We start from the raw sequence: 18695 nt of genomic DNA on the forward strand, positions 1-18695 counted from the left end.
CCAAAAAAAACACCAAACCAACATTCCTTGGAAAATCTGAACAAAATGAGTGAGAACTACAGCAACGTCGTTCTCATCGGTTACTGAGGTCCAGCACATTCGGTATCCTAGAGACAGGAGTGAGGGACAGCTTCCCCTTCTCACACGCAAGCCAACAACTGCAAGTTTTTTAACAACTAAGAGAATTTTCTACGTGGTTGTGGCAATTATATTTACTTTTTTATTGATTTTAGAGAGGATGGTAGAGAGAGACACGGAGACAGAGACATAGACAGCGAGAGTGAGAAAGAGAGAGACAGAGAGACAGAGAGAGACAGAGAGATAGAGACGGACAGAGACAGAGAGAGACAGAGAGACCGATATCATTGATTGTTTGCCTGCTTCACGCCCCTACTGCCCTCTGAGGCCATAGCCTGGGCATGAACCTTAAGAATTGAACTATGACCTCTTAAAACATAGGTCAGAGCTCAAACCCTGAGCTACACCAGCCTCCCCACAGGGCTTCAGTTTTAATCAGAAGGCCTGTACCCACACAAACGTCTATATTTGCCACCAACCTTCCCGCAGGCAGTCACACCTACACACTGGAAGTCACACATGCACAAAGGAAGTCACACCTGCACACAGGAAGTCACACCTGCACACAGGAAGTCACACATGCACAAAGGAAGTCACACATACACAAAGGAAGTCACACCTGCACAAAGGAAGTCACACCACACACAGGAAGTCACACCACACACAGGAAGTGCACTCGCCCCCTCTCATGCCTCAGGGACAGGAGAAGGGACAATCAGATGCTAGATCTAGGAAAGCGAAGAGGAAGGGATGTTACCTGAGGGCCTGGCACAGTACTCAAACGCACCTGTGCTTTGTGTCCACTTCTCAGGCGGAGTTGTCATAGGAAGCCTGTTGTCCCCGTCCCCACAAGAGACCACCCTACTCTCCACCTGGGATTAGGACGAGGCGGGTCCTGGAAGCCGTGTTTGCTGCAGTCTGTTTCATGCCCCTGGGGCACTCATGAAGGTAAGCCTTTCTCGGCCCCAAGGTCAGCCAGTTGGCACCATGTGTGTGAACAAAGCTCTTTGACCTGAATGTGTTGGGATCGATGATGATTCCAAAAAAAAACACCAAACCAACATTCCTTGGAAAATCTGAACAAAATGAGTGAGAACTACAACAACGTCGTTCTCATCGGTTACTGAGGTCCAGCACATTCGGTATCCTAGAGACAGGAGTGAGGGACAGCTTCCCCTTCTCACACGCAAGCCAACAACTGCAAGTTTTTTAACAACCAAGAGAATTTTCTAGCTGCTTGTGGCAATTATAATATTTATTTTTTTATTGATTTTATTGAGGATGGTAGAGAGAGTGACACGGAGACAGAGACATAGACAGCGAGACAGAGAAAGAGAGAGACAGAGAGATAGAGACAGACAGAGAGAGAGAGAGACAGAGAGACCGATATCATTGATTGTTTGCCTGCTTCACGCCCCTACTGTTCTCTGAGGCCATAGTCTGGGCATGAGCCTTAAGAATTGAACTATGACCTCTTAAAACATAGGTCAAAGCTCAAACCATGAGCTACACCAGCCTCCCCACAGGGCTTCAGTTTTAATCAGAAGGCCTGTACCCACACAAACATCTGTATTTGCCACCCACCTTCCCGCAGGCAGTCACACCTACACACTGGAAGTCACACATGCACAAAGGAAGTCACACCTGCACACAGGAAGTCACACCTGCACACAGGAAGTCACACATGCACAAAGGAAGTCACACATACACAAAGGAAGTCACACCTGCACAAAGGAAGTCACACCACACACAGGAAGTCACACCACACACAGGAAGTGCACTCGCCCCCTCTCATGCCTCAGGGACAGGAGTAGGGGACAATCAGATGCTAGATCTAGGAAAGCGAAGAGGAAGGGATGTTACCTGAGGGCCTGGCACAGTACTCAAACGCACCTGTGCTTTGTGTCCACTTCTCAGGCGGAGTTGTCATAGGAAGCCTGTTGTCCCCGTCCCCACAAGAGACCACCCTACTCTCCACCTGGGATTAGGACGAGGCGGGTCCTGGAAGCCGTGTTTGCTGCAGTCTGTTTCATGCCCCTGGGGCACTCATGAAGGTAAGCCTTTCTCGGCCCCAAGGTCAGCCAGTTGGCACCATGTGTGTGAACAAAGCTCTTTGACCTGAATGTGTTGGGATCGATGATGATTCCAAAAAAAAACACCAAACCAACATTCCTTGGAAAATCTGAACAAAATGAGTGAGAACTACAACAACGTCGTTCTCATCGGTTACTGAGGTCCAGCACATTCGGTATCCTAGAGACAGGAGTGAGGGACAGCTTCCCCTTCTCACACGCAAGCCAACAACTGCAAGTTTTTTAACAACCAAGAGAATTTTCTAGCTGCTTGTGGCAATTATAATATTTATTTTTTTATTGATTTTATTGAGGATGGTAGAGAGAGTGACACGGAGACAGAGACATAGACAGCGAGACAGAGAAAGAGAGAGACAGAGAGACAGAGAGATAGAGACAGACAGAGAGAGAGAGAGACAGAGAGACCGATATCATTGATTGTTTGCCTGCTTCACGCCCCTACTGTTCTCTGAGGCCATAGTCTGGGCATGAGCCTTAAGAATTGAACTATGACCTCTTAAAACATAGGTCAAAGCTCAAACCATGAGCTACACCAGCCTCCCCACAGGGCTTCAGTTTTAATCAGAAGGCCTGTACCCACACAAACATCTGTATTTGCCACCAACCTTCCCGCAGGCAGTCACACCTACACACTGGAAGTCACACATGCACAAAGGAAGTCACACCTGCACACAGGAAGTCACACCTGCACACAGGAAGTCACACATGCACAAAGGAAGTCACACATACACAAAGGAAGTCACACCTGCACAAAGGAAGTCACACCACACACAGGAAGTCACACCACACACAGGAAGTGCACTCGCCCCCTCTCATGCCTCAGGGACAGGAGTAGGGGACAATCAGATGCTAGATCTAGGAAAGCGAAGAGGAAGGGATGTTACCTGAGGGCCTGGCACAGTACTCAAACGCACCTGTGCTTTGTGTCCACTTCTCAGGCGGAGTTGTCATAGGAAGCCTGTTGTCCCCATCCCCACAAGAGACCACCCAACTCTCCACCTGGGAATAGGACGAGGCGGGTGCTGGAGCCGTGTTTGCTGCAGTCTGTTTCATGCCCCTGGGGCACTCATGAAGGTAAGCCTTTCTCGGCCCCAAGGTCAGCCAGTTGGCACCATGTGTGTGAACAAAGCTCTTTGACCTGAATGTGTTGGGATCGATGATGATTCCAAAAAAAAACACCAAACCAACATTCCTTGGAAAATCTGAACAAAATGAGTGAGAACTACAACAACGTCGTTCTCATCGGTTACTGAGGTCCAGCACATTCGGTATCCTAGAGACAGGAGTGAGGGACAGCTTCCCCTTCTCACACGCAAGCCAACAACTGCAAGTTTTTTAACAACCAAGAGAATTTTCTAGCTGCTTGTGGCAATTATAATATTTATTTTTTTATTGATTTTAGAGAGGATGGTAGAGAGAGTGACACGGAGACAGAGACATAGACAGCGAGACAGAGAAAGAGAGAGACAGAGAGACAGAGAGATAGAGATAGAGACAGACAGAGAGAGAGAGAGACAGAGAGACCGATATCATTGATTGTTTGCCTGCTTCACGCCCCTACTGTTCTCTGAGGCCATAGCCTGGGCATGAGCCTTAAGAATTGAACTATGACCTCTTAAAACATAGGTCAAAGCTCAAACCATGAGCTACACCAGCCTCCCCACAGGGCTTCAGTTTTAATCAGAAGGCCTGTACCCACACAAACATCTGTATTTGCCACCCACCTTCCCGCAGGCAGTCACACCTACACACTGGAAGTCACACATGCACAAAGGAAGTCACACCTGCACACAGGAAGTCACACCTGCACACAGGAAGTCACACATGCACAAAGGAAGTCACACCTGCACAAAGGAAGTCACACCACACACAGGAAGTCACACCACACACAGGAAGTGCACTCGCCCCCTCTCATGCCTCAGGGACAGGAGTAGGGGACAATCGGATGCTAGATCTAGGAAAGCGAAGAGGAAGGGATGTTACCTGAGGGCCTGGCACAGTACTCAAACGCACCTGTGCTTTGTGTCCACTTCTCAGGCGGAGTTGTCATAGGAAGCCTGTTGTCCCCGTCCCCACAAGAGACCACCCTACTCTCCACCTGGGATTAGGACGAGGCGGGTCCTGGAAGCCGTGTTTGCTGCAGTCTGTTTCATGCCCCTGGGGCACTCATGAAGGTAAGCCTTTCTCGGCCCCAAGGTCAGCCAGTTGGCACCATGTGTGTGAACAAAGCTCTTTGACCTGAATGTGTTGGGATCGATGATGATTCCAAAAAAAAAACACCAAACCAACATTCCTTGGAAAATCTGAACAAAATGAGTGAGAACTACAACAACGTCGTTCTCATCGGTTACTGAGGTCCAGCACATTCGGTATCCTAGAGACAGGAGTGAGGGACAGCTTCCCCTTCTCACACGCAAGCCAACAACTGCAAGTTTTTTAACAACAAAGAGAATTTTCTAGCTGTTTGTGGCAATTATAATATTTATTTTTTTATTGATTTTATTGAGGATGGTAGAGAGAGTGACACGGAGACAGAGACATAGACAGCGAGACAGAGAAAGAGAGAGACAGAGAGACAGAGAGATAGAGATAGAGACAGACAGAGAGAGAGAGAGACAGAGAGACCGATATCATTGATTGTTTGCCTGCTTCACGCCCCTACTGTTCTCTGAGGCCATAGCTTGGGTATGAGCCTTAACAATTGAACTATGACCTCTTAAAACATAGGTCAAAGCTCAAACCCTGAGCTACACCAGCCTCCCCACAGGGCTTCAGTTTTAATCAGAAGGCCTGTACCCACACAAACATCTGTATTTGCCACCCACCTTCCCGCAGGCAGTCACACCTACACACTGGAAGTCACACATGCACAAAGGAAGTCACACCTGCACACAGGAAGTCACACCTGCACACAGGAAGTCACACATGCACAAAGGAAGTCACACATGCACAAAGGAAGTCACACCTGCACAAAGGAAGTCACACCACACACAGGAAGTCACACCACACACAGGAAGTGCACTCGCCCCCTCTCATGCCTCAGGGACAGGAGTAGGGGACAATCAGATGCTAGATCTAGGAAAGCGAAGAGGAAGGGATGTTACCTGAGGGCCTGGCACAGTACTCAAACGCACCTGTGCTTTGTGTCCACTTCTCAGGCGGAGTTGTCATAAGAAGCCTGTTGTCCCCGTCCCCACAAGAGACCACCCTACTCTCCACCTGGGATTAGGACGAGGCGGGTCCTGGAAGCCGTGTTTGCTGCAGTCTGTCTCATGCCCCTGGGGCACTCATGAAGGTAAGCCTTTCTCTGCCCCAAGGTCAGCCAGTTGGCACCATGTGTGTGAACAAAGCTCTTTGACCTGAATGTGTTGGGATCGATGATGATTCCAAAAAAAAACACCAAACCAACATTCCTTGGAAAATCTGAACAAAATGAGTGAGAACTACAACAACGTCGTTCTCATCGGTTACTGAGGTCCAGCACATTCGGTATCCTAGAGACAGGAGTGAGGGACAGCTTCCCCTTCTCACACGCAAGCCAACAACTGCAAGTTTTTTAACAACCAAGAGAATTTTCTAGGTGGTTGTGGCAATTATAATATTTACTTTTTTATTGATTTTAGAGAGGATGGTAGAGAGAGAGACACGGAGACAGAGACATAGACAGCGAGACAGAGAAAGAGAGAGACAGAGAGACAGAGAGATAGAGATACAGACAGAGAGAGAGAGAGAGAGATAGAGAGACCGATATCATTGATTGTTTGCCTGCTTCACGCCCCTACTGTTCTCTGAGGCCATAGCCTGGGCATGAGCCTTAAGAATTGAACTATGACCTCTTAAAACATAGGTCAAAGCTCAAACCATGAGCTACACCAGCCTCCCCACAGGGCTTCAGTTTTAATCAGAAGGCCTGTACCCACACAAACAACTATATTTGCCACCCACCTTCCCGCAGGCAGTCACACCTACACACTGGAAGTCACACATGCACAAAGGAAGTCACACCTGCACACAGGAAGTCACACCTGCACACAGGAAGTCACACATACACAAAGGAAGTCACACATGCACAAAGGAAGTCACACCTGCACAAAGGAAGTCACACCACACACAGGAAGTCACACCACACACAGGAAGTGCACTCGCCCCCTCTCATGCCTCAGGGACAGGAGTAGGGGAGAATCGGATGCTAGATCTAGGAAAGCGAAGAGGAAGGGATGTTACCTGAGGGCCTGGCACAGTACTCAAACGCACCTGTGCTTTGTGTCCACTTCTCAGGCGGAGTTGTCATAAGAAGTCTGTTGTCCCCGTCCCCACAAGAGACCACCCAACTCTCCACCTGGGATTAGGACGAGGCGGGTCCTGGAAGCCGTGTTTGCTGCAGTCTGTTTCATGCCCCTGGGGCACTCATGAAGGTAAGCCTTTCTCTGCCCCAAGGTCAGCCAGTTGGCACCATGTGTGTGAACAAAGCTCTTTGACCTGAATGTGTTGGGATCGATGATGATTCCAAAAAAAAACACCAAACCAACATTCCTTGGAAAATCTGAACAAAATGAGTGAGAACTACAACAACGTCGTTCTCATCGGTTACTGAGGTCCAGCACATTCAGTATCCTAGAGATAGGAGTAAGGGACAGCTTCCCCTTCTCACACGCAAGCCAACAACTGCAAGTTTTTTAACAACCAAGAGAATTTTCTAGGTGGTTGTGGCAATTATAATATTTATTTTTTTATTGATTTTAGAGAGGATGATAGAGAGAGAGACATGGAGACAGAGACATAGACAGCGAGACAGAGAAAGAGAGAGACAGAGAGATAGAGACAGACAGAGAAAGAGAGAGACAGAGAGACCGATATCATTGATTGTTTGCCTGCTTCACGCCCCTACTGTTCTCTGAGGCCATAGTCTAGGGCATGAGCCTTAAGAATTGAACTATGACCTCTTAAAACATAGGTCAAAGCTCAAACCCTGAGCTACACCAGCCTCCCCACAAGGCTTCAGTTTTAATCAGAAGGCCTGTACCCACACAAACATCTATATTTGCCACCCACCTTCCTGCAGGCAGTCACACCTACACACAGGAAGTCACACGTGCACAAAGGAAGTCACACCTGCACACAGGAAGTCACACCTGCACACAGGAAGTCACACCTGCATAAAGGAAGTCACACATGCACAAAGGAAGTCACACCTGCACAAAGGAAGTCACACCACACACAGGAAGTCACACCACACACAGGAAGTGCACTGGCCCCCACTCATGCCTCAGGGACAGGAGAAGGGGACAATCGGATGCTAGATCTAGGAAAGCGAAGAGGAAGGGATGTTACCTGAGGGCCTGGCACAGTACTCAAACGCACCTGTGCTTTGTGTCCACTTCTCAGGCGGAGTTGTCATAAGAAGTCTGTTGTCCCAGTCCCCACAAGAGACCACCCAACTCTCCACCTGGGAATAGGACGAGGCGGGTGCTGGAGCCGTGTTTGCTGCAGTCTGTTTCATGCCCCTGGGGCACTCATGAAGGTAAGCCTTTCTCGGCCCCAAGGTCAGCCAGTTGGCACCATGTGTGTGAACAAAGCTCTTTGACCTGAATGTGTTGGGATCGATGATGATTCCAAAAAAAAACACCAAACCAACATTCCTTGGAAAATCTGAACAAAATGAGTGAGAACTACAACAACGTCGTTCTCATCGGTTACTGAGGTCCAGCACATTCGGTATCCTAGAGACAGGAGTGAGGGACAGCTTCCCCTTCTCACACGCAAGCCAACAACTGCAAGTTTTTTAACAACCAAGAGAATTTTCTAGCTGCTTGTGGCAATTATAATATTTATTTTTTTATTGATTTTAGAGAGGATGGTAGAGAGAGTGAAACGGAGACAAAGACATAGACAGCGAGACAGAGAAAGAGAGAGACAGAGAGACAGAGAGATAGAGATAGAGACAGACAGAGAGAGAGAGAGACAGAGAGACCGATATCATTGATTGTTTGCCTGCTTCACGCCCCTACTGTTCTCTGAGGCCATAGCTTGGGTATGAGCCTTAACAATTGAACTATGACCTCTTAAAACATAGGTCAAAGCTCAAACCATGAGCTACACCAGCCTCCCCACAGGGCTTCAGTTTTAATCAGAAGGCCTGTACCCACACAAACATCTGTATTTGCCACCCACCTTCCCGCAGGCAGTCACACCTACACACTGGAAGTCACACAAGCACAAAGGAAGTCACACCTGCACACAGGAAGTCACACCTTCACATAGGAAGACACACATGCACAAAGGAAGTCACACCTGCACAAAGGAAGTCACACCACACACAGGAAGTCACACCACACACAGGAAGTGCACTCAACCCCTCTCATGCCTCAGGGACAGGAGTAGGGGACAATCAGATGCTAGATCTAGGAAAGCGAAGAGGAAGGGATGTTACCTGAGGGCCTGGCACAGTACTCAAACGCACCTGTGCTTTGTGACCACTTCTCAGGCGGAGTTGTCATAGGAAGCCTGTTGTCCCCGTCCCCACAAGAGACCGCCCTACTCTCCACCTGGGATCAGGACGAGGCGGGTCCTGGAAGCCGTGTTTGCTGCAGTCTGTTTCATGCCCCTGGGGCACTCATGAAGGTAAGCCTTTCTCGGCCCCAAGGTCAGCCAGTTGGCACCATGTGTGTGAACAAAGCTCTTTGACCTGAATGTGTTGGGATCGATGATGATTCCAAAAAAAAACACCAAACCAACATTCCTTGGAAAATCTGAACCAAATGAGTGAGAACTACAACAACGTCGTTCTCATCGGTTACTGAGGTCCAGCACATTCGGTATCCTAGAGACAGGAGTGAGGGACAGCTTCCCCTTCTCACACGCAAGCCAACAACTGCAAGTTTTTTAACAACTAAGAGAATTTTCTACGTGGTTGTGGCAATTATATTTACTTTTTTATTGATTTTAGAGAGGATGGTAGAGAGAGACACGGAGACAGAGACATAGACAGCGAGAGTGAGAAAGAGAGAGACAGAGAGACAGAGAGAGACAGAGAGATAGAGACGGACAGAGACAGAGAGAGACAGAGAGACCGATATCATTGATTGTTTGCCTGCTTCACGCCCCTACTGCCCTCTGAGGCCATAGTCTGGGCATGAGCCTTAAGAATTGAACTATGACCTCTTAAAACATAGGTCAAAGCTCAAACCCTGAGCTACACCAGCCTCCCCACAGGGCTTCAGTTTTAATCAGAAGGCCTATACCCACACAAACATCTGTATTTGCCACCCACCTTCCCGCAGGCAGTCACACCTACACACTGGAAGTCACACATGCACAAAGGAAGTCACACCTGCACACAGGAAGTCACACCTGCACACAGGAAGTCACACATGCACAAAGGAAGTCACACATACACAAAGGAAGTCACACCTGCACAAAGGAAGTCACACCACACACAGGAAGTCACACCACACACAGGAAGTGCACTCGCCCCCTCTCATGCCTCAGGGACAGGAGTAGGGGACAATCAGATGCTAGATCTAGGAAAGCGAAGAGGAAGTGATGTTACCTGAGGGCCTGGCACAGTACTCAAACGCACCTGTGCTTTGTGTCCACTTCTCAGGAGGAGTTGTCATAAGAAGCCTGTTGTCCCCGTCCCCACAAGAGACCACCCTACTCTCCACCTGGGATTAGGACGAGGCGGGTCCTGGAAGCCGTGTTTGCTGCAGTCTGTTTCATGCCCCTGGGGCACTCATGAAGGTAAGCCTTTCTCTGCCCCAAGGTCAGCCAGTTGGCACCATGTGTCTGAACAAAGCTCTTTGACCTGAATGTGTTGGGATCGATGATGATTCCAAAAAAAAACACCAAACCAACATTCCTTGGAAAATCTGAACAAAATGAGTGAGAACTACAACAACGTCGTTCTCATCGGTTACTGAGGTCCAGCACATTCGGTATCCTAGAGACAGGAGTGAGGGACAGCTTCTCCTTCTCACACGCAAGCCAACAACTGCAAATTTTTTAACAACCAAGAGAATTTTCTACGTGGTTGTGGCAATTATATTTACTTTTTTATTGATTTTAGAGAGGATGGTAGAGAGAGAGACAGGGAGACAGAGACATAGACAGCGAGACAGAGAAAGAGAGAGACAGAGAGACAGAGAGATAGAGACAGACAGAGAGAGAGAGAGATAGAGAGACCGATATCATTGATTGTTTGCCTGCTTCACGCCCCTACTGTTCTCTGAGGCCATCGTCTGGGCATGAGCCTTAAGAATTGAACTATGACCTCTTAAAACATAGGTCAAAGCTCAAACCATGAGCTACACAAGCCTCCCCACAGGGCTTCAGTTTTAATCAGAAGGCCTGTTCCCACACAAACATCTATATTTGCCACCCACCTTCCCGCAGGCAGTCACACCTACACACTGGAAGTCACACATGCACAAAGGAAGTCACACCTGCACACAGGAAGTCACACCTGCACACAGGAAGTCACACCTACACAAAGGATGTCACACCTGCACACAGGAAGTCACACCTGCACAAAGGAAGTCACACCACACACAGGAAGTCACACCACACACAGGAAGTCACACCACACACAGGAAGTGCACTCGCCCCCTCTCATGCCTCAGGGACAGGAGTAGGGGACTATCGGATGCTAGATCTAGGAAAGCGAAGAGGAAGGGATGTTACCTGAGGGCCTGGCACAGTACTCAAACGCACCTGTGCTTTGTGTCCACTTCTCAGGCGGAGTTGTCATAAGAAGCCTGTTGTCCCCGTCCCCACAAGAGACCACCCAACTCTCCACCTGGGATTAGGACGAGGCGGGTCCTGGAAGCCGTGTTTGCTGCAGTCTGTTTCATGCCCCTGGGGCACTCATGAAGGTAAGCCTTTCTCTGCCCCAAGGTCAGCCAGTTGGAACCATGTGTGTGAACAAAGCTCTTTGACCTGAATGTGTTGGGATCGATGATGATTCCAAAAAAAAAACACCAAACCAACATTCCTTGGAAAATCTGAACAAAATGAGTGAGAACTAAAACAACGTCGTTCTCATCGGTTACTGAGGTCCAGCACATTCAGTATCCTAGAGATAGGAGTAAGGGACAGCTTCCCCTTCTCACACGCAAGCCAACAACTGCAAGTTTTTTAACAACCAAGAGAATTTTCTAGGTGGTTGTGGCAATTATAATATTTATTTTTTTATTGATTTTAGAGAGGATGATAGAGAGAGAGACATGGAGACAGAGACATAGACAGCGAGACAGAGAAAGAGAGAGACAGAGAGATAGAGACAGACAGAGAAAGAGAGAGACAGAGAGACCGATATCATTGATTGTTTGCCTGCTTCACGCCCCTACTGTTCTCTGAGGCCATAGTCTAGGCATGAGCCTTAAGAATTGAACTATGACCTCTTAAAACATAGGTCAAAGCTCAAACCCTGAGCTACACCAGCCTCCCCACAAGGCTTCAGTTTTAATCAGAAGGCCTGTACCCACACAAACATCTATATTTGCCACCCACCTTCCTGCAGGCAGTCACACCTACACACTGGAAGTCACACATGCACAAAGGAAGTCACACCTGCACACAGGAAGTCACACCTGCACACAGGAAGTCACACCTGCACAAAGGAAGTCACACATGCACAAAGGAAGTCACACCTGCACAAAGGAAGTCACACCACACACAGGAAGTCACACCACACACAGAAAGTGCACTCGCCCCCTCTCATGCCTCAGGGACAGGAGAAGGGAAAATCAGATGCTAGATCTAGGAAAGCGAAAAGGAAGGGATGTTACCTGAGGGCCTGGCACAGTACTCAAACGCACCTGTGCTTTGTGTCCACTTCTCAGGCGGAGTTGTCATAAGAAGTCTGTTGTCCCAGTCCCCACAAGAGACCACCCAACTCTCCACCTGGGAATAGGACGAGGCGGGTGCTGGAGCCGTGTTTGCTGCAGTCTGTTTCATGCCCCTGAGGCACTCATGAAGGTAAGCCTTTCTCGGCCCCAAGGTCAGCCAGTTGGCACCATGTGTGTGAACAAAGCTCTTTGACCTGAATGTGTTGGGATCGATGATGATTCCAAAAAAAAACACCAAACCAACATTCCTTGGAAAATCTGAACAAAATGAGTGAGAACTACAACAACGTCGTTCTCATCGGTTACTGAGGTCCAGCACATTCGGTATCCTAGAGACAGGAGTGAGGGACAGCTTCCCCTTCTCACACGCAAGCCAACAACTGCAAGTTTTTTAACAACCAAGAGAATTTTCTAGGTGGTTGTGGCAATTATAATATTTATTTTTTTATTGATTTTAGAGAGGATGGTAGAGAGAGTGACACGGAGACAGAGACATAGACAGCGAGACAGAGAAAGAGAGAGACAGAGAGACAGAGAGATAGAGATAGAGACAGACAGAGAGAGAGAGAGATAGAGAGACCGATATCATTGATTGTTTGCCTGCTTCACGCCCCTACTGTTCTCTGAGGCCATAGCCTGGGTATGAGCCTTAACAATTGAACTATGACCTCTTAAAACATAGGTCAAAGCTCAAACCCTGAGCTACACCAGCCTCCCCACAGGGCTTCAGTTTTAATCAGAAGGCCTGTACCCACACAAACATCTGTATATGCAACCCACCTTCCCGCAGGCAGTCACACCTACACACAGGAAGTCACACGTGCACAAAGGAAGTCACACCTGCACAAAGGAAGTCACACCACACACAGGAAGTCACACCACACACAGGAAGTGCACTCAACCCCTCTCATGCCTCAGGGACAGGAGTAGGGGACAATCAGATGCTAGATCTAGGAAAGCGAAGAGGAAGGGATGTTACCTGAGGGCCTGGCACAGTACTCAAACGCACCTGTGCTTTGTGTCCACTTCTCAGGCGGAGTTGTCATAGGAAGCCTGTTGTCCCCGTCCCCACAAGAGACCATCCTACTCTCCACCTGGGAATAGGACGAGGCGGGTGCTGGAGCCGTGTTTGCTGCAGTCTGTTTCATGCCCCTGGGGCACTCATGAAGGTAAGCCTTTCTCTGCCCCAAGGTCAGCCAGTTGGCACCATGTGTCTGAACAAAGCTCTTTGACCTGAATGTGTTGGGATCGATGATGATTCCAAAAAAAAACACCAAACCAACATTCCTTGGAAAATCTGAACAAAATGAGTGAGAACTACAACAACGTCGTTCTCATCGGTTACTGAGGTCCAGCACATTCGGTATCCTAGAGACAGGAGTGAGGGACAGCTTCTCCTTCTCACACGCAAGCCAACAACTGCAAATTTTTTAACAACCAAGAGAATTTTCTACGTGGTTGTGGCAATTATATTTACTTTTTTATTGATTTTAGAGAGGATGGTAGAGAGAGAGACAGGGAGACAGAGACATAGACAGCGAGACAGAGAAAGAGAGAGACAGAGAGACAGAGAGAGATAGAGATAGAGACAGACAGAGAGAGAGAGAGACAGAGAGACCGATATCATTGATTGTTTGCCTGCTTCACGCCCTTACTGTTCTCTGAGGCCATCGTCTGGGCATGAGCCTTAAGAATTGAACTATGACCTCTTAAAACATAGGTCAAAGCTCAAACCATGAGCTACACAAGCCTCCCCACAGGGCTTCAGTTTTAATCAGAAGGCCTGTACCCACACAAACATCTATATTTGCCACCCACCTTCCCGCAGGCAGTCACACCTACACACTGGAAGTCACACATGCACAAAGGAAGTCACACCTGCACACAGGAAGTCACACCTGCACACAGGAAGTCACACCTACACAAAGGATGTCACACCTGCACACAGGAAGTCACACCTGCACAAAGGAAGTCACACCACACACAGGAAGTCACACCACACACAGGAAGTCACACCACACACAGGAAGTGCACTGGCCCCCTCTCATGCCTCAGGGACAGGAGTAGGGGACATTGGATGCTAGATCTAGGAAAGCGAAGAGGAAGGGATGTTACCTGAGGGCCTGGCACAGTACTCAAACGCACCTGTGCTTTGTGTCCACTTCTCAGGCGGAGTTGTCATAGGAAGCCTGTTGTCCCCGTCCCCACAAGAGACCACCCTACTCTCCACCTGGGATTAGGACGAGGCGGGTCCTGGAAGCCGTGTTTGCTGCAGTCTGTTTCATGCCCCTGGGGCACTCATGAAGGTAAGCCTTTCTCTGCCCCAAGGTCAGACAGTTGGCACCATTGTATGAACCAAGCTCTTTGAGCAGAACGTGTTGGGATCGATGATGATATCAAAAAAAATAAACCAACAAACCCAAACCAACATTCCTTGGAAAATCTGAACAAAATGAGTGAGAAATACTTCGTCGTTCCCATCGGTTACTGAGGTCCAGCACGTTCAATATACTAGAGACAGGAGTGAGGGACAGCTTCCCCTTCTTACATGCTTCCATGCATCTCCCAGGGCATCAGCATTTTAGCCTGTTCTGTGTTATGTCCAGTGTCTTCTTTACCATAGTTGGTTCCTTACAGAACAGTTCTGATTGGTATGAGTATGCTGCCTAGGCACAATGGCCACCAAGCACCTAATGTGTCGTAGGTGGACTGTCTGGCTCTAGCCTTGGACCTGGTAACTCAAGGTGTCGGTTTCTTTTCTCTGCCGTGGTAGCCCCTGTAGCTCTGACTGGGGCAGCAACGTACAAAATGTGCATGGCTCCTGTTGAGGCCCAGTTTTCTGCTGGCAGTGATAGTTGTTCTTGCCTTTTAGTTGGTGAGAATTTGGGAGTTTCCTTTGGTGTTTTGGGGATACTGTTACCATAGTAATCTTTTGTGCTGAAATTGTGACTTTGTACTCCTAATGTTTGCTCTTTGTCCACATTCATGTGGACTGTGCCGGGGTCCTAGCACTGAGGGGATACTGCCTGTGCTGATGGCCAGGGCAGGGTTGCAAGAGTTGGGCGGGTCTGGGGTAGACTCCATGTTGTTCCAAAATATGTACTGGCTGTTTGCTTTAAGGAAGATCTTCTGCTTTCCATGGCTGTTATTATTATTATTTTTTTTTAATTCACATTGATTGATTTCAGAGAGGATGGGAGAGAGAAATGTCAGTGAGAAGGCAGAAACAGCTATGGATTGGCCACCTTCCAGCACACCCCCTACTGGGAATGGAGACTTGAACTCCAGGCACGTGCAGATGTGGTGTAACTGGGAATTGAGCCATGATGACCTTCTGGTTCATGGGTCAAGTCTCCAGCCCGGAGCCAAATGAGCGGGCTGAGGATGCTGCTGTTCTAGGAGCCTGTGGGTGCTTCGAGGTCTCCTGGCGGGTCGAGCCTGAGCAGCCCGGGACATGTGTTGTTTCCCGATGGGAATGTGGCCTGGTCCCAGGCCGTCATGTTTTCGAGAGATAGCCAATGAAGACCAGACACCCCTCTGCGTTTCCCCTGTCCCCTGGAGGGCGTTCAGCTTGGTTTGCACGGACATGTGCCTGGCTCAGGTGGCTGATCGCCTTCAGGGAGGCAACATGCATGCAGCCCTTGCGCTTACGGTGCCCGTCTCCGTGTGGGTGGTTTGTTGCCGTTTCGCTGCAGTTCCTTCACGTGTATTTGACCGGTTACAGTTTTCAGGGACGAAATGTCCAGGTACAGAGTCATCTTGCTTCTTAAGGGCATGTTCGTAGAACGGGTGTGTTTCTGGTCCTGCCTTCCGGACCTATTTTTGGAGTTGCGTGGGGTAAAATAGAGTGGGTTTTTTTTTTTTTGAACAAACAGTCTTTTTTTCCCCGTGGGAGGTGGGAAGCATGTCCAAGACGCTGGGCATAGAGCTACATGTTTCCCTTGAGAAGGCTGCTGCCCACAACACATGTGACCGATCAGTTGTATGACCTGCATGCACGCTGTGACACCCGCCACTCGTATCTCAGGGAGAGGGAAATGTGAGGGATGCTCAGGAAAGGAGAATCAAGTGGGTGTATTCCTGAGCACCTGGGCACAATACTCAAACACACCTGTGCTTTGTGTCCACCTCTCAGGTGGGGCTGCCGCGCTGGGTTCTGCTCGGGTCTGCCTGGCTGGCCTGAGTTCCGGGGAGTCCCCGAGGAAGGGTCGCGCTGATGGGTGCTGAGCGGGCATCCCGCGCAAAGGTAAGCGATTCTCTGCTTCTTTATCAGCCGTCAGTGTTTGGGCCTTAAGAACAGTTGGAGGCTTGTGTGGGGACCCCGGTAACACCTCCAACACCGGACTGAGTGCTCCCGGCTCAGGCGTGGGTCCTGGTGCCTGCCCAAGAGTACTCTGAGGGCATTGCCTCACCCAGCGAGCCACAAGTCCACGCACGCCGTTTTTTACAAGGTGCATTGATTGGGGTAACAACGATTGATAAGAGTGAGTGCATTTCAGTTGTTCAGTTCCCTAACACACCAAATGTGTATTGCAAGCCCGTCAAACTCAAAGGTAACCCGGCCGGATAAACAAGGTTTAAGTGTATGTAGGCTGCAAAGAAAACCAAAGCTTCGGTCTTCATAGAGTTTTGGAAATCCTTTCTTGCCTCCTTTTGGATTCTGTTCTGTCACCAAATTTAGGCCCCGGGTGCACAGTGCAGACTGTTTGTCTCCTGTTACAATGGCCCGAAACAGTGCTTCATAGGAGTCACCTTGTGAAATCAGGTGACAGGCAGGTTTTTGAGACGATTTATTTTCTTTCTGATCCGCCTGTAATCTTCACCTAAAGACGGAGGATACTTCTTTCATTGTGTTTTAGAGAGTTGAAATGGGAGGGACAGTGAAGTGGAGAAAGAGACATCATTGTTGCATCTTCACCTTGACCTCGGTTTCCACAAAAGTGAGATTTGCACTTGTAAACGTGAGTGAGAAAGAACATGCGTTCCTCCTTGGCTCCTTGGTTCTGTTGTTGTTGTTGAATCCATTGGGCCTTCATTTCCATTGGCTGATTATTTTTTTGATTCCTTAATTATTTGGTTATTTCGTCAAACTGTTTCATTTCTATGCGTTTTCACTTGTTTTTCGATTGGTCATTAACACATAAATAAACAAATTTCCCTCGAATGTCTGGGCCTCATGGGAACAAACACGGTCTTCAGCAGGCGTATTGCTCCTCATTTCCAGGTCACGTTCACACAAGAATGGCCTTCATTTGGCCTAGAGCCTTCCGGGCTCCTGTGTGTAAGGCCCCTTCCCGCATCGAAACCGCCCAGCGCTCCAGCCTGCCTTGCGCTGCCCTCAAGGGACATCTCTGGTGAGCAAAGGATGAGTGTGCGTCGGTCCCGATGCCTGCAGAGTGCCTTCGTTGGGTCAATGATGACAACCCTTAATCATGAAGTGACGTGATGACATAAAAATCATGCTCAATAGGATTACGCTGAGGCCCAGTAAGGTGCCAGTTTGGCGCCACCTCATTGGGGAGCCTTAGGGTTCTCCCGGGCGATGAGAACGGGTTCTCGAGGCGGGCAGACTCTCCAGAGAATGCCACGTGCCTCCCCCCGATCTCTGCCACGTGCACATGGGCTGCTCCATGTCCACACATGTGTTTGGTGCCCCTTGGTTAGGGCCCCGACAGCAAGACCAGAGGCCCCCCGCTGAAACCAGGCCTCTCCTCTGGTTGTGTCTTCCAGTGCGGCCCTCTCTCCAGATGGCGGTCGTGGCCTCCACGTGCAAGGTGAGTGGCTGTCTTCGTGTTGGACGCAGAGCACGTGTGCATGAGACAAAGATCGAGGCTCTCTGTAGGCAGAGTGGTTGCTGCATGGCCGGTTCAGTGTTGAAAACTCGCCAAATTCCTGTGCGCAAGCAGTATGACTCCTCTTGTGCTTTCTTGGAAACCCTAAGGGTGTGTGTGGTGAGAATCATATTTCTGGTTATTTTTTGTTCGTGGTGGAATCCATAGTGCCTCAATTTCCATTGGCGCATTATTTATGTGATTTCGTTCATTTGTTTGTTTCTTGTTGTTTCGTTCTTTAACTATTTTGTTGGTTTGGGGTCTGGTCATTACTGCAGAAATGAACAGATATTCTTAGAATTCCTGGTTTGCATTGAAACAACCTTGGTCTTCAAAGGGCTTGTTATCACATGCTGAATATTCCGGTCATTGTTGGTATATGGCCAGATTACTATCTCTAAGGAGACCACGGCCAGGTATAAGCAGCATGGCTCTTTTGCTTTCCTGGAAACCATGAGGGCGTGTGCTGTGAAAACTCCATCGCTGATTATGTTCTCTTGTTGTTGTTGAATCCATTGGGCCTGGATTTCCATTGGCTGATTATTTTTTTGATTCCTTAATTTGCTTATTTTGTCAAATTGTTTCTTTTCTCTGCGTTTTTACTTGTTTTTCCATTGGTCATTAGCACATGAATGACCAAATTTCCCTCGAATGTCTGGGCCTCATGGGAACAAACACGGTCTTCAGCAGGCGTGTTGTTCCTCCTTTTCCAGGTCACGTTCCCAAAGAATGGCCTTCATTTGGCCTAGAGCCTCCCAGCTCTTGTGTGTCAGGCCCCTTCCCGTGTCGGACCCGCGCCGCTCTCCAGCCCGCCTTACGCTGCACTCAGTCCCAGGAGACATCTCTGG

At 48.9% G+C, this 18695-nt stretch overlaps 1 long non-coding RNA gene, 13 other non-coding genes and 2 pseudogenes across 37 annotated transcripts in view; all 16 read left to right on the plus strand.

Annotated features, from left to right (window-relative positions):
- On the plus strand, window positions 1-92 carry LOC118718820 (annotated as a pseudogene).
- Window positions 1-14321, plus strand: part of LOC123652353 — a 27984-nt gene extending 13663 nt beyond the window's left edge. For 11 of the 24 annotated variants that reach the window (XR_006741644.1, XR_006741639.1, XR_006741626.1 and 8 more), the window contains 13 exons: window positions 890-1026; window positions 1996-2132; window positions 3110-3245; window positions 4209-4345; window positions 5330-5466; window positions 6450-6586; window positions 7557-7692; window positions 8656-8792; window positions 9775-9911; window positions 10905-11041; window positions 12011-12146; window positions 13050-13185; window positions 14186-14321. This is a non-coding gene — a long non-coding RNA (uncharacterized LOC123652353). The remainder of the gene's footprint in view (window positions 1-889; window positions 1027-1995; window positions 2133-3109; window positions 3246-4208; window positions 4346-5329; window positions 5467-6449; window positions 6587-7556; window positions 7693-8655; window positions 8793-9774; window positions 9912-10904; window positions 11042-12010; window positions 12147-13049; window positions 13186-14185) is intronic. The other 13 variants (XR_006741628.1, XR_006741624.1, XR_006741629.1 and 10 more) reach the window with 13 other exon arrangements.
- On the plus strand, window positions 1103-1210 carry LOC118718797. Its single transcript, XR_004987934.1, has one exon. It is a non-coding gene; the product is annotated as a small nucleolar RNA SNORD116 (small nucleolar RNA).
- On the plus strand, window positions 2209-2316 carry LOC118718798. Its single transcript, XR_004987935.1, has one exon. It is a non-coding gene; the product is annotated as a small nucleolar RNA SNORD116 (small nucleolar RNA).
- On the plus strand, window positions 3322-3429 carry LOC118718799. The gene has a single exon (XR_004987936.1). It is a non-coding gene; the product is annotated as a small nucleolar RNA SNORD116 (small nucleolar RNA).
- LOC118718808 lies at window positions 4422-4530 on the plus strand. Its single transcript, XR_004987945.1, has one exon. It is a non-coding gene; the product is annotated as a small nucleolar RNA SNORD116 (small nucleolar RNA).
- On the plus strand, window positions 5543-5650 carry LOC118718800. The gene has a single exon (XR_004987937.1). It is a non-coding gene; the product is annotated as a small nucleolar RNA SNORD116 (small nucleolar RNA).
- On the plus strand, window positions 6663-6770 carry LOC118718801. Its single transcript, XR_004987938.1, has one exon. It is a non-coding gene; the product is annotated as a small nucleolar RNA SNORD116 (small nucleolar RNA).
- Window positions 7769-7876, plus strand: LOC118718802. Its single transcript, XR_004987939.1, has one exon. It is a non-coding gene; the product is annotated as a small nucleolar RNA SNORD116 (small nucleolar RNA).
- Window positions 8869-8976, plus strand: LOC118718812. Its single transcript, XR_004987949.1, has one exon. It is a non-coding gene; the product is annotated as a small nucleolar RNA SNORD116 (small nucleolar RNA).
- Window positions 9988-10095, plus strand: LOC118718803. Its single transcript, XR_004987940.1, has one exon. It is a non-coding gene; the product is annotated as a small nucleolar RNA SNORD116 (small nucleolar RNA).
- Window positions 11118-11226, plus strand: LOC118718810. Its single transcript, XR_004987947.1, has one exon. It is a non-coding gene; the product is annotated as a small nucleolar RNA SNORD116 (small nucleolar RNA).
- LOC118718804 lies at window positions 12223-12330 on the plus strand. Its single transcript, XR_004987941.1, has one exon. It is a non-coding gene; the product is annotated as a small nucleolar RNA SNORD116 (small nucleolar RNA).
- On the plus strand, window positions 13262-13369 carry LOC118718805. Its single transcript, XR_004987942.1, has one exon. It is a non-coding gene; the product is annotated as a small nucleolar RNA SNORD116 (small nucleolar RNA).
- Window positions 14322-14397: 76 nt separating the features above from the next.
- LOC118718815 lies at window positions 14398-14512 on the plus strand (annotated as a pseudogene).
- A 2911-nt stretch (window positions 14513-17423) lies between these two features.
- On the plus strand, window positions 17424-17502 carry LOC118718784. Its single transcript, XR_004987921.1, has one exon. It is a non-coding gene; the product is annotated as a small nucleolar RNA SNORD115 (small nucleolar RNA).
- The last annotated feature ends 1193 nt before the right edge of the window (window positions 17503-18695 follow it).

The sequence above is a fragment of the Pipistrellus kuhlii genome, unplaced genomic scaffold (assembly GCF_014108245.1).
Source record: "Pipistrellus kuhlii isolate mPipKuh1 unplaced genomic scaffold, mPipKuh1.p scaffold_m20_p_146, whole genome shotgun sequence".
NCBI lineage: Eukaryota > Metazoa > Chordata > Mammalia > Chiroptera > Vespertilionidae > Pipistrellus > Pipistrellus kuhlii.